The sequence below is a fragment of the Vitis vinifera genome, chromosome 18 (genome assembly GCF_030704535.1).
Source record: "Vitis vinifera cultivar Pinot Noir 40024 chromosome 18, ASM3070453v1".
Lineage (NCBI taxonomy): Eukaryota > Viridiplantae > Streptophyta > Magnoliopsida > Vitales > Vitaceae > Vitis > Vitis vinifera.
The window spans coordinates 15879914-15892651 of NC_081822.1; positions in this window are offsets into that span (position 1 = coordinate 15879914).

Genomic DNA, 12738 nt, shown 5'->3' on the forward strand with positions numbered 1-12738 from the left:
GAAAGGAAACTTTCCTTCTTAACCTTATCAAAATTCCAAGGGTATCCATGAAGTGGAGGCTCAAAAGGAAGAATCTTCAATGGTGAAGGAAGTTAAAGTGGTTATCACTTTAAGGAGTGGTAAAGAGGTTGATTTGCCCACATCCAAGCTAGAGCATGATGAAGAGAGTAAAACAGAGAAAGAAAAGAGGGAAGAAACCAAAGGAAAGAAAAAAGGGAAAAGTACAGAGAAAGATGACTATGATTTTAATATAGATGAAGAACCATGGAGGATAGTCATCAAGGAAGAAATGATGAAGAAACACATGCCTCCACCTTTCCTCCAAGCTTTGTATGGAAAAATCATACAGAGCAAGTCTGAAGTGAGAGATGCAAACTTCATATGGGATCCGGGTAAGCTGAATCAGGATCAAATTTTTTGATGGACTTAGTCTTTCTAAAGACTAGCTAGTCCATATCTTTTTGTTTTATTTTATTACTTGTTTTAATTTTGATTTCAATGCGTTAATTTTAATTTGTTTTGATGTAACATAGGTTTTTGAATGATCACAATCAGGAGGAATCTCAAAAGAAGTGAATGGAAGCCATAGAGAACCAAAAGGAGCTCAGAAGCAAGAGATTTTAATGGTCTGCGAAATTTCGCAACCCAAAATTGCCCCCTATGAAAAAGGCCTTCCTCTGCGAAATTATTTTGCAACTAAAAGGGACCCTCTACGAAATTGAGCTTTCGTTGCAAAAACGACCATCCTCTGCGAAATTATTTCGCAGCCCCATACCCCCCCTCCCTCAGCGAAAATTTTCGCAGCTGCGAAACACCCCCTTAGCACACGAGTGCCATTTCACAGCCCCCAACCCCATTTCGCATCTACGAAATGGCCTGTGAAATGGGCTGCGAAAATACCCCTTGGCTGCGAAAATGGCCTTTGGCTGCGAAATCACCTTTGGACTTCGAAATGGCTACGAAATCACCTCCAAACTATGAAATGACCTCCAGGTTGCGAAATTGACTTGTGAAATGGAGGGGGGGGGGGAGGTTTGCGAAAACACCTTGCGAAGCCAAGGGAAGTTGTGAAAATGCCAACAGAGCCATGCGAACATGCATCTAAAGAGGAGAGCCACGCACACCATGGGATCACACACACGAAGCCTCTCACTCCATTTCTGACCTCCCTAAATCCATCAGAGCCCATAGCTCCAGCTGAGAGCTCCAACTGAGGAGACTTTGCCACCTAAGGAGACTACCAAAGTAGAGGTTGATGTCCTGATCCAACCCACTCAAGAGACCACCACAGATGCATCAACTCCACATGACCCTACCATTACTTGATCATCTCTTTACTTTTGTCTTTACATATTATATTAGTATAAATAATTCCATGTTTTGATGTTTTATATTCTGGGATTGGATGTATTACTGATGATACATTATATATAGACATCATTTCTGTTTGAACTTGGCATTTTTCTATTTCCTCTACTCACTAACTCTTTTGTTTTTTTTTTTTTGAAACATGTGGTTTCAATCGCTTTTGTCACATTGAGGACAATGTTCAACTTGGTTGGGGGAGAGTTGAGGAGGGAAGTTTTGTTATTAATGCTAAGTTATTTTGGTAGTTTAGTTGATTTTTGCTTAATTTTAAAATTTTTTAAAGTTTTTATTCTACTCTCCATGGTTATTAAGGAAAAATTCTCAAAATGAAATGAGAGAAATTGAATTTTTGTCTTTTCACGTGACTTAGAGTTTGTATTATGCTTACTAAAGTTGATGAATTGTTGAAACTTCTATTGAATTCAACCTTAGTTCTTCCACTTTAAGCTATTCACACATTGTGCACAATAGGTTCCGAGTATAAGATGAAAAACTATTTCCCTCTTAACTTAGGAAAATTTTAGACTTGGTACCTTTGACCTCATTTAATAGTATTGGGACACCTTATAAAAGGCCAATGAGCTTTTGAAAAAAAGAAAAAAAGAAAAATGTTTGCATGCCTTGAAACCCGAGCAAGGTCTGAGGGGTATATGGTGAAAATCTTTAAAACCTGGTGCCCTAAGCCTTAATTGGTTGGGAGTCACTGACCTCAATGCTCATTACAAGGGTGAAAAGGTGGATTTTAACATACTGTAGGTGCTTGGGTATTAAAATTCATTCTCAAAAGTTCGGGGTAAAATCCGAGGAGTTAGTGGTTGAAAGATCCTTAAAGATTGATGCCCTAAACATTAATTGGTTGGGAGTCATTGATGGACCCCCGTTACATGTACAATTTAGAAAAGAATACCTTTAAGCTTTGTACTCCTACAATGAAAAAAGTGTGAAATAAAATAGGTGTGTTCTTAGCCTATTAGAGGTTGATCAGTTTGCTAGGCTTTTAAAAAGAACTAGGTTAGGGGGAGAAATTGGTTCAACATACTATATTCGGAAGCTAATAAATAACACTTAGATTTTTGTGGAAGAGTAAGGTTTGACCCTTTGGGAGTGGAAACTCTTTTAAAGCTTAAATTTGCATAATGTCTTCTCTTTATGAATTGTGATTAGACAAGTTATTTGATAACTCTTGTTGAAGTTTGAGTTTTATTTCTTTAATGTTCCATGTGAGAGTTAGATCATCATGCCACTTGAAAATTGTTTTTTTTTTTATCAGCATGATGTTGTAAATTATAATACTTTTTCTTTTTCTCTCCTTCATTGCTAAGGGACTAGCAATATGTTGGTTGGGAGGAGTGATTACTACTCAAAAAGTGCTAGTTTGTAGCTTGTAATTAACTCTTTTAAACACTTTTGAATAGTATTTATTACCTTTTAACTCAATTAGCATATTAAGTACCTTTGCAATCGTTTCTAATCAAATTGTGTAAGTTTTGGTGTTTTTGATAGTATTTTGATCACCAAAGCAATCCAAGATTGAGGAGAGTTCTATGGAATCCATGGAAAAGCAATTGGAAGCTCAATAACATGAAGAACCTAATCTTTGAAGGTTTATAGTCCTTTGCCATAAGCAGATCGTGAATGCAAGGAGGGAAAGCAAAGAGAGAAATCTAACATGAAGAATTCAAGAGGACAGCCACTGTTGGATACTTTTGGAGCAATTCTTGGAGCTCATTTCATGCATACTATATGTCGTTTCGAATATCGGTAAGTCAGCAATCCAACACTTCAAATGATGCACGAATCGGAGTTGAAATGAAGAAGTTAGAGCCATTGGAAGCCGATCACACCAAGCTGAAGGCCAATTTCGCAGGCTGCGAAATTTCGCAACCATCTTCCATGCCTGCGAAATCCTCCTGAGTGCTTCTAGATATTTGCGACCGACACTTTTAGATTTTTTCTTCAGATATTTGTTGTTTAAATCCCCATTTTCTCCTTGTAATCCACCAATCATAGGATTCCTTAGTTATTAAGTAAGAACAAAGGGTGAATAACCTCTTATATATAGTTTGTAATTTTCTTTACACATACATCATTTCGGGAGCTTGTTCTCAGAGACAACCTTTTGCATAGTAAGAAAATATATCTACAGAGCACTTGCTCTGCTTTTCCTTCATATTTTTGTTTTCTCGTTATTTTTATTTCTAGCCAAACAAACTCTGAGGATGTTTCCTCAGAGGATGAGTGGCTATGCTTTTTGTTTCTTGGAGTGAAGGAAGCCGGGTAAGGTTCCAAATGCAAAAATTGGAAGTTTTGTTGTTTCAACTATTAATGAAGATAAAGTGTGACCCGTTAATGGTTTCTATGTTTTTAGTTAACTTAAAACGCCTTTAAATCACTTGGGCCAACACTTGGTAAGGCAAGTGGTCTCCGTCCATTGAGATACACTAGTTTATCTCTTGCGAGCCTTTGGGAGGTGGTTTGAAGGTAGGATTTTCTAGAATAGCCAACACTTGGTAAGCTTTTGGACTGCAAGGAGACATCCATTAGTTATCTCTTGTGAGCTTTTGACGGGTAATCCAAGGTTAAAGATCACCTTGAATGGCAAATGCTAGGTGAGAGGTATGAGCCATTGCAAGATGCATCAGTGACAAGGATTTAGTGTTTGAACCCATTAAGGGGAAGCATCTGTACCACACCGGTTCGAGAAATAACTATATGTTAAATCCCCAATACGAATAAAAGATTCAAGTGACCAGAACTTTCTTTTTGTATAAGGAACCTGAGCCTAGTGATCTGAAACTCCAAGAAACACTTTTCTTTGTAATTAAAATCAGTTACTATTTTTGGTTAGCTTAAAACTACCATTTTTAAACATCTTTATGTTTTCTTTTAGAGCTAACCTTGAAATGAAAAAGCATCAATTCAGCTTTGAATTAATATCAATTGTGGAGTGAAAACCCATCCTAGTGAACGATCCTGGAGCCACTATGCTATGCTAGCTGAGGCTATCCTAGTACATGGTGTAATAGGTTATAAATTTTGTTCATTACTCTCGTCCGAGGATCGAAATCAAGGTACACCAGCTAGGCACAAAATCAAATGGTGCCGTTGCCAGGGACCATTGAGAGGACATGAATCAACTGATACACCAATTGGGAACGAATCATCTCAAGACTAAGAATCATTCTTATCACCCACAACTATGAGCTAGTCATAGCATCTAGAGGCCTAAGCTCATGGGATCTTCAGTCATTCTTATCATCCACAACCTTTAACTGATCATAGCATCTAAAACCCTGAGCTCATAATATAGAGTAGCTCATGTCATCCACAACCCTGAGCTAATGACTCGGAGTCATTCATGTCATTAATAGCCTTAAGTTGTTTATAGCATCCATAGTCCTCAGCTCAGGACCCATAATCGTTCATGTCAACCATAGGCCTGAGTTGTTGATAGCATCTTGAGCCCTAAGCTCATGATCCAATGTCATTCATGTCATCCATAACTCTGAGCTATTCATAGGATTTATACCCTTGAGCAGACAATCGAGAGTCATTCATGTCATCCATAACCCTGAGCTATTCATAACATCTAGAGCCCTGAGCTCACAATTCAGAGTCATTCATGTCAACCACAACCCTGAGCTATTCATAGCATCTAGTGTTTTGAGGTCACAGCTCAAAGTCATTCATTTCATCCCCAGCCCTGAGATATTCATAGCATTTAGGGTCATGGGCTCACAACCAAGAATCATTCATATCATCCACAACCTTGAGCTAGTCATAGCATCTAGAGGCCTGAGCTCATTGGATCCTGAGTCGTTCATATAGTTAACAACCTTAAGCTGATCATAGAATCTAGAGCCCTAAGCTCATGACATAGATTAACTTATGTCATCCACAACCTTATGCTGTTCATAGTATATAAAGCCTTAAGCTCACAACTTGGAGTCATTCATGTCATCCATAACCCTAAGCTACTCATCGCATCTAGAGCCCTCTGCTCACGACCCATAGTCATTCATGTCAACCATAGGCTTGAGCTATTGATAGCATCTCGAGCCCTTAGCTCATGACCCGATGTCATTCATGTCATCGATAGCCTTGAGCTCTTCATATGATATATAACTCTAAGCTTAAGACCTAGATTCATTCATGTTATCGATAACCCTTAGTTATTCATACCATCTCGAGCCCTTAGCTAACAACCTATAGTCGTTCATTTCATCCACAACCCTAAACTATTCATAACAACTAAAGCCTTGAGTTCACGACCCAAAATTGTTCATATCATCCACAACTCTAAGATGTTCATAGTATCTAGAGCCCTAAGCTCATGACCCAGAGTCATTCATGTCATTCACACCCTTGAGTTATTCAAAGCATCTACAATGTTGAGCTCACAACCTGGAGTTGTTCATGTCAACCACAACCCTAAGTTATTCGTAGCATTTAGAGTCCTGAGCTCACTACCCTGAGTCGTTCATGTCATCCATAGACCTATGTTGTTCATAGAATTTATAGTCATGGCTCACGACCAAGAATCCTTCATATCATCTACAACCTGACTTGTTCATAACATATAGAGGCTTGAGCTCACGGGATCTCAATTCATTCATATCTTCCAATACCATGAGTTCTTCATAGCATTCAGAATCGTAAGCTCATGACCCGGAGTAGCTCATGTCACCCATAACCTTGAGTTGTTCATAGCATTTAGAGCCTTGAGCTCACGATTGGGACTCATTCTTATCAACCACATCCCTGAGCTGTTCATGGCATATAGGGCCCTGAGCTCATGACCAGGAGTCGTCCACGTCATCTACTACCCTTAGCTTTTCATAGCATTTAAAGGCATAGGCTCATGACTAAGAATCATTCATATCGTCCTCAGCCTTAAGTTATTCATAGCATCTAGAGGCCTAAGGTCATAGGATGCCGAGTCGTTCATATCAGCCACAATATTGAGGTGTTCATAACATCTAAGGTCCTGAGTTCACGACCCGAAGTCATTTATTCATCCATAACCCTAAGTTGTTCATTATGTCTAGAGCCTTGAGTTCATGACCCAAAATCGTTCATATCATCCACAACCCTAATTTGTTCATAGCATCTAAATCCTTGAGCTCATGACCCAGAATTGTGTGTATCATCCATAACATGGAGTTGTTCATAGCATTTAAAGACCTGAGCTCATGACCTAGAACCATTCATGTCATCCATAACCCTAAGTTGTTCATAACATCTAGAGCCCTCAACTCATAACCCAAAATCGCTCATGTTAACTATAACCTTGAGTTGTTCATAGTACTTAGAGCCTTGAACTCACTACCCGAAGTCATTAATGTCATCCACAACCCTCAACTGCTCATAGAATTTAGAGCCATGAGCTCATGACCAAGAACTATTCATATTATCCACAACCTTGAGCTGCTCATACCATCTAGAGGATTAAGGTCACCGGATCATGAGTTGTTGATATCATCCACAACCCTGAGTTGTTTATAGTATCCAAAGTTGTGAGCTCACAACCGGGAGTAGCTCATGTCATTAACAACCGTAAGTGGTTTATAGCATCTAGAGCCTTGAGCTCATGACCCAAACTCATTTCAGTCAACCACAACCCTTTGCTTTTCATAACATATAGAGCCCTAATCTCATGACTCAGAGTCTTTCATGTGATACACAACCTTGACTTGTTCATAGCATTTAAAGCCATTGGCTCATGACCAAGAATCGTTCATGTTATCCTTAACCTTGAGCTATTCATAGCACCTAAAAGCTTGGGCTCACGAGATCCTAAGTCGTTCATATCATCCATAACTTTGAACTCATGACCCAGAGTCGTTTATGTCATCCATAACCCTGAGCTCATGAAGCAAATAAATTCATATCATCCACAACTATGAGTTGTAATTAGCATCTAGAAGTTTGACCTCATATGATCCTGAGTCGTTCATATCATCCATAATGCTTAGTTGTTCCTAGCATCCATAACCCTTAGCTCATGACCCGAAGTAGTTTATATCATTCATAGCCTTGAGTTATTCATAGCATTTAGAGTCGTGAGCTCACAACCTAAAGCCATTAGTGTCAACCATAACCCTAAGTTGTTCATAGTATCTAGAGCCTTGAGCTCACGACCCGTAGTCATTCATGTCATCTATAGCCTTTAGCTATTCATAGCATTTAGAGCATTGAGCTCACGACCCAAAGTTGTTCTTGTCAACCATAGCCCTAAGTTGTTGATAGCATCTAGAGCCCTGAGCTCACTATCAGGGGTCGTTCAAGTCATCCATAGCCTTAAGCTATTCATATCATTTAGAGCCATGGGCTCACGACCAAGAGTTGTTCATATCATCCTAATCCCTGAGCTATTCATAGCATCTAGATGACTAAGCTCACAAAATCCTGAGTTGTTCATATCATCCAATATGTTGAGTTCTTCATAGCATCCAAAGTTGTAAGCTCATGACCCAAAGTGGCTCATGTCATTTATAATCCTTAGTTGTTCATAGAATCTAGAGCCCTGAGCTCATAACCCGAACTTTTTCTTATCAACCATAACCTTGAGCAATTCATAGCTTCTAAAGCATTGAGCTCATGACCTAGGGTTGTTCATCGCATATAGAGGCTTGAGCCCATGATGTAGAATCGTTATTAACATCCACAAACTTGAGCGGTTCATAGCATCTAGAGGCCTCAGGTCACAGGAGACTAAGTCATTCGTATCATCCACAACTATGAGATGTTCATAACATCTAAACCCCTGAGCTCATGACCCAAAGTTGTTCAGGTCAACCACAACCCTCAGTTGTTGATAGCATCTCTAGCCCTAAACTCACGACCCGGAGTCGTTCATGTCATCCATAACATTAAGCAGTTCATAGCAACTAAAGGCCTAAGCTCATGACACAAAATCATTACTATTTTTCCTAGCCCTGATCAGTTCATAAATCTAGAGGATTAAGCTCACGGGATCCCAAGTCGTTCATATCATCCACAACATTGAATTGTTCATAACTTCTAAAACCTTGAGCTTAGGACCCGGAGCCTTTCATGTCAACCACAACCTTGAGTTGTTCATAAAATCTTAAGGCCATGACCCGGAGTCGTTCATGTCATCCACAACCTTGAGTTGTTAAAAGCATCTAGAGCCTCATGCTCATGACTTAGAGTCGTTCATGCCAACCATAACCCTGAGCTGTTCATAGCATCTAGAGAACCGAGATCATGACTCGAAGTGGTTATTGTCCACTATAGCCTCGAATTGTTCATAGCATCTAAAGCCCTAAGCTCACTACTCGGAGTAGTTTATGTCATCAACAACCTTAGGCAGTTCATAAAACTTAGACTCCTAAGCTCACGATCCAGAATCGTTCATGCCAACCATAATCCTGAGTTGTTCATAGTATCTAGAGGATTGAGCTCAAGACCCAAATTAGTTAATGTCATCCATAGCCCTAAGTGGTTCATAGGGTCTAAGTCTATGAGCTCATGACCCAAAGTCATTCCTGTCAACCACAACCCAGAGGTGTACGTTACATTTGGAGCCTTGATCTCACAACCCAGAGTCGCTCATGTCAACTAGCACCATGAGTAGTTTACAACATCTAGAGCCCTTTGATCATGACCTAGAGTAGTTTATGTCATCCACAACACTAAGCAGTTCATAGCTCTTACTTGTTCAAAGCCTCTAAAGTCCTGAGTTCACGACATGAAGTCTTTCATGTCAACCACACCCCTGAGTTGTTTATAGTATATAGAGCCTAGAGATCACGACCCAAAGTCGTTCATGTCATCCATAACCCTGAGTTGTTCATAGCATCTAAAGCCCTTAGCTCACGACCTAGAGTCTTTCATGTGATCGACAACCCAGACCTGTGTATGGCATCTACAACCCTTAGTTCATGACCTGGACTCTTTCATGTCAACCACAACAAAGAGTTGTTCATAGAATCTGGAGGCCTTAGCTCATGACTGGTGTCATTTATGTCATCCATGGCATAGAGTTGTTAAGAGCATCTAGAGCCCTAAGCTCACGACCTAGAGTCTTCATGTCAACAACAAACCTACATTGTTCATAGCATCTAGAGCCTTAAGCTCATGACCTGGAGTCATTCATGTTAACTACAACCCTGAGTAATTTATAGCATTTAAAGCCTTAGGACACAAAGTCACTCATGTCAAGCACAACCCTTAGTTGTTCATAACATCAAGAGCCCTGACCTCATGACCCAAATTCATTCATGTCAACTATAGCCCTGAGATGTTCATAACATATAAAGCCCTGAACTCAAGACTTGAAGTCTTTCTTGTTATCGATAACCTTAATCTTTGCATAGCACCTAGAGACCTGAGCTCACAACTCGGAGTCCTTCTTGTCAGCCACATTCCTGAGCTGTTCATAGAATCTAGAGGTCTGATCTCATGAACTAAAGTCATTCATGTTATTCACAACCCTGAGTTGTTGATAGCATCTACAGTACTAAGCTCATGAATCGGAGTCGTTCATGTTGTCCATAGCCTGAGCAGTTCATAGCATATAGAGGCTTGAGCTCATGATGAAGAATCATTCACATCATCCACAACTTTGAGCAATTCATAAGATCTAGAGTCTTAAGCTCACAGGATCTCGGGTCATTCATATCAACCACAACTTTGAGCTATTCACAGCATCTAAATCCCTAGACTCACGACCAGGAGTAGCTTATGCCATCCACAGCAGAGAGTTGTTCATAACATCTAGAGCCTTAAGCTCACGACCCAGAGTCGTTCATGTCAACCACAACCCTGAGCTATTCATAGCATCTAGAGCCTTGAGCTCTCGACCCGGAGTCTTTCATGTCATCGACATCCTTGACCTATGTGTAGCACCAAAGTCCTCAACTCATGACTCGGAGTCTTTTATATCATCAATAACCTTAAGTTGTGCATAAAATCTAGAGCTTTAGGATCATAACTAGGAGTCTTTGATGCCAACCATAACCTTGAGCTTTACATAAAATCTAGAGGCTTGATCCCATGACCAAGAATCGTTCATGTCATCCACAATCTTGGTTTATTAGTAGCATCTAGAACCTTGAGCTCATGACCTGGAGTCTTTCATGTCTTCCACTACCCAGAGCAGTTCATAGCATCTAGAGGCTTGAGCTCATGACACAGAATCGTTCATATCATCCACAACCTAGAGCAGTTCATAACATCTATAGGCCTAAGCTCATGAGATCCCAAGTCGTCCATATCATCCATAACTATGAGTTGTTCAGAGCTTCTACAACTCTAAGCTCAGAACCTAGAGTCATTCATGTCAACCACCACCTTGAGTTGTTCATAGTATCTAGAGCCTTGAACTCATAACTCGGAGTCATTCATGTAATCCATAAGCCAGAGTTTTTCATAGCATCTAGCACCTTGAGCTCATGACTTGGAGTCATTCATGTCAACCACAGCCCTGAACTGTTCATAGCATCAAGAGCATTGAGATCAAAACCTAGAGTCATTCGTATCTACCATAGCCTTGAGTAGTTCATAGCATCTTGAGCCTTGAGCTCATGATGCAGAGTCGTTCATATCATCCACGATGCTAAACGATTCACAGCATCAAGAGGTTTGAGCTCATGGGATAGCAAGTCGTACATATAATCAACATCTTTGAGTTATTCATAGCATCCAGAGCCCAAAGATCACAACCTAGAGTAGAGCATGTCATCCACAACTCTGAGCTATTCATAGCATTTAAAGCCTTGACCTTATGACCCAGAGTCATTCATGTCATCCACAACCTTGAGCTATTTATAGTATTAAGAGCCCTGAGTTCACGACCTAAACTCTTTCATGTCATAAGCAGCCTAGACCTGTGCATAGCATGTAGAGCCCTAAGCTCACGACCCAGAGTCTTTCATGTCATCGATAACCTTAAGTTGTGCATAGAATCTAGAGCTTTGAACTCACAACTCAGAGTCTTTCATGTCAACCACAACCTTGAGCTATTCATAGAATCTAGAGGCCTAAGCTCATGACCCAGGGTCATTTATGTTATCCATAACCCTGAGTTGTTAATAGAATCTAGAACCTTAAGCTCATGACTCAAAGTCGTTCATGACAATTACAACCCTGAGTTATTCATAGTATCTAGAGTTCTAAGTTCATGACCCAAAGTCGTTCATGTCAACCACAACCCTGAGCTATTCATAGCATCTAGAGCCTTGATCTCATGACCTGAAGTCATTCATGTCAACCATAACCTTGAGATGTTCACAATATCTAAAGTCTTGAACTCACGACCTAGAGTCTTTCATGTCATCGACAACCTTAAGTTATGCATAGCATTTAGAGCCCTGAGCTCATGACTTGGAGTCTTTCTTGTCAACCACAACCCTGTGTTGTTCATAGAATCTAGAGGCCTGAGCTGATGAACCAAAGTCATTCATCTTATACACAACCCTAAGTTGTTAATAGCATTTACAGACCTGAGATAACAACCAAGAGTCGTTCATGTCATCTAAAACCCTTGGTAGTTCATATCATCTAGAGGTTTCAACTCATGACGCAGAATCATTCAAATCATCCACAACCTTGAGTAATTCATAACGTCTAGAGGCTTGAGTTCATGGGATCCTGAGTCATTCATATTATCCACAACTCTAAGCTCTTTATAGCATCTAGAGCTTTGGTCTTATAACCTAGAGTAGCTCATGTCATCCATAACCCGGAGTTGTTCATAGCATCTAGAGCCTTAAGCTCATGATCCGGAGTCATTCATCTCAACCATAACCTTGAGTTGTTCATAGTATCTAGAGCCCTCAGCTCTCGATCCAGAGTCTTTCATGTCATCGACAACCCTAACTTGTGTATAGTAGATAGAGCTCTCAACTCACGACCTGAAGTCTTTCTTGTCATCGATAACCTTAAGTTATGCATAACTTCTAAAGCCCTAAGCTCAGGACTAGGATTCTTTGATGTCAACCACAGGCTTAAGCTATTCATAGAATCTAGAGGCCTAACTTGTTAGTAGCATCTAGAGCCTTCAACTCACTACCCGGAGTTGTTCATGTCAATTACTGCCCTGAGTTGTTCATAGTTTCTAGAACCTTAAGCTCACGACCCAAAGTCATTCATATTTTTCACAACTCTGAGTAGTTCATAGCATATAGTGCCTTAAGTTCATGATACAAAATCGTTCAAATCATCAACAACTTAGAGTGGTTCATAGCATTTACAAGCCTAATCTCATGGGATCCCAAGTTGTTCATATCATTCACAACCTTGAGTTGTTCATACCTTTTAGAGCCCTGAGCTTAGGAACCAGAGTCTTTCATGTCAATCACTACCTTGATTTGTTCATAATATCTAAAGCTTTGACCTCATAAC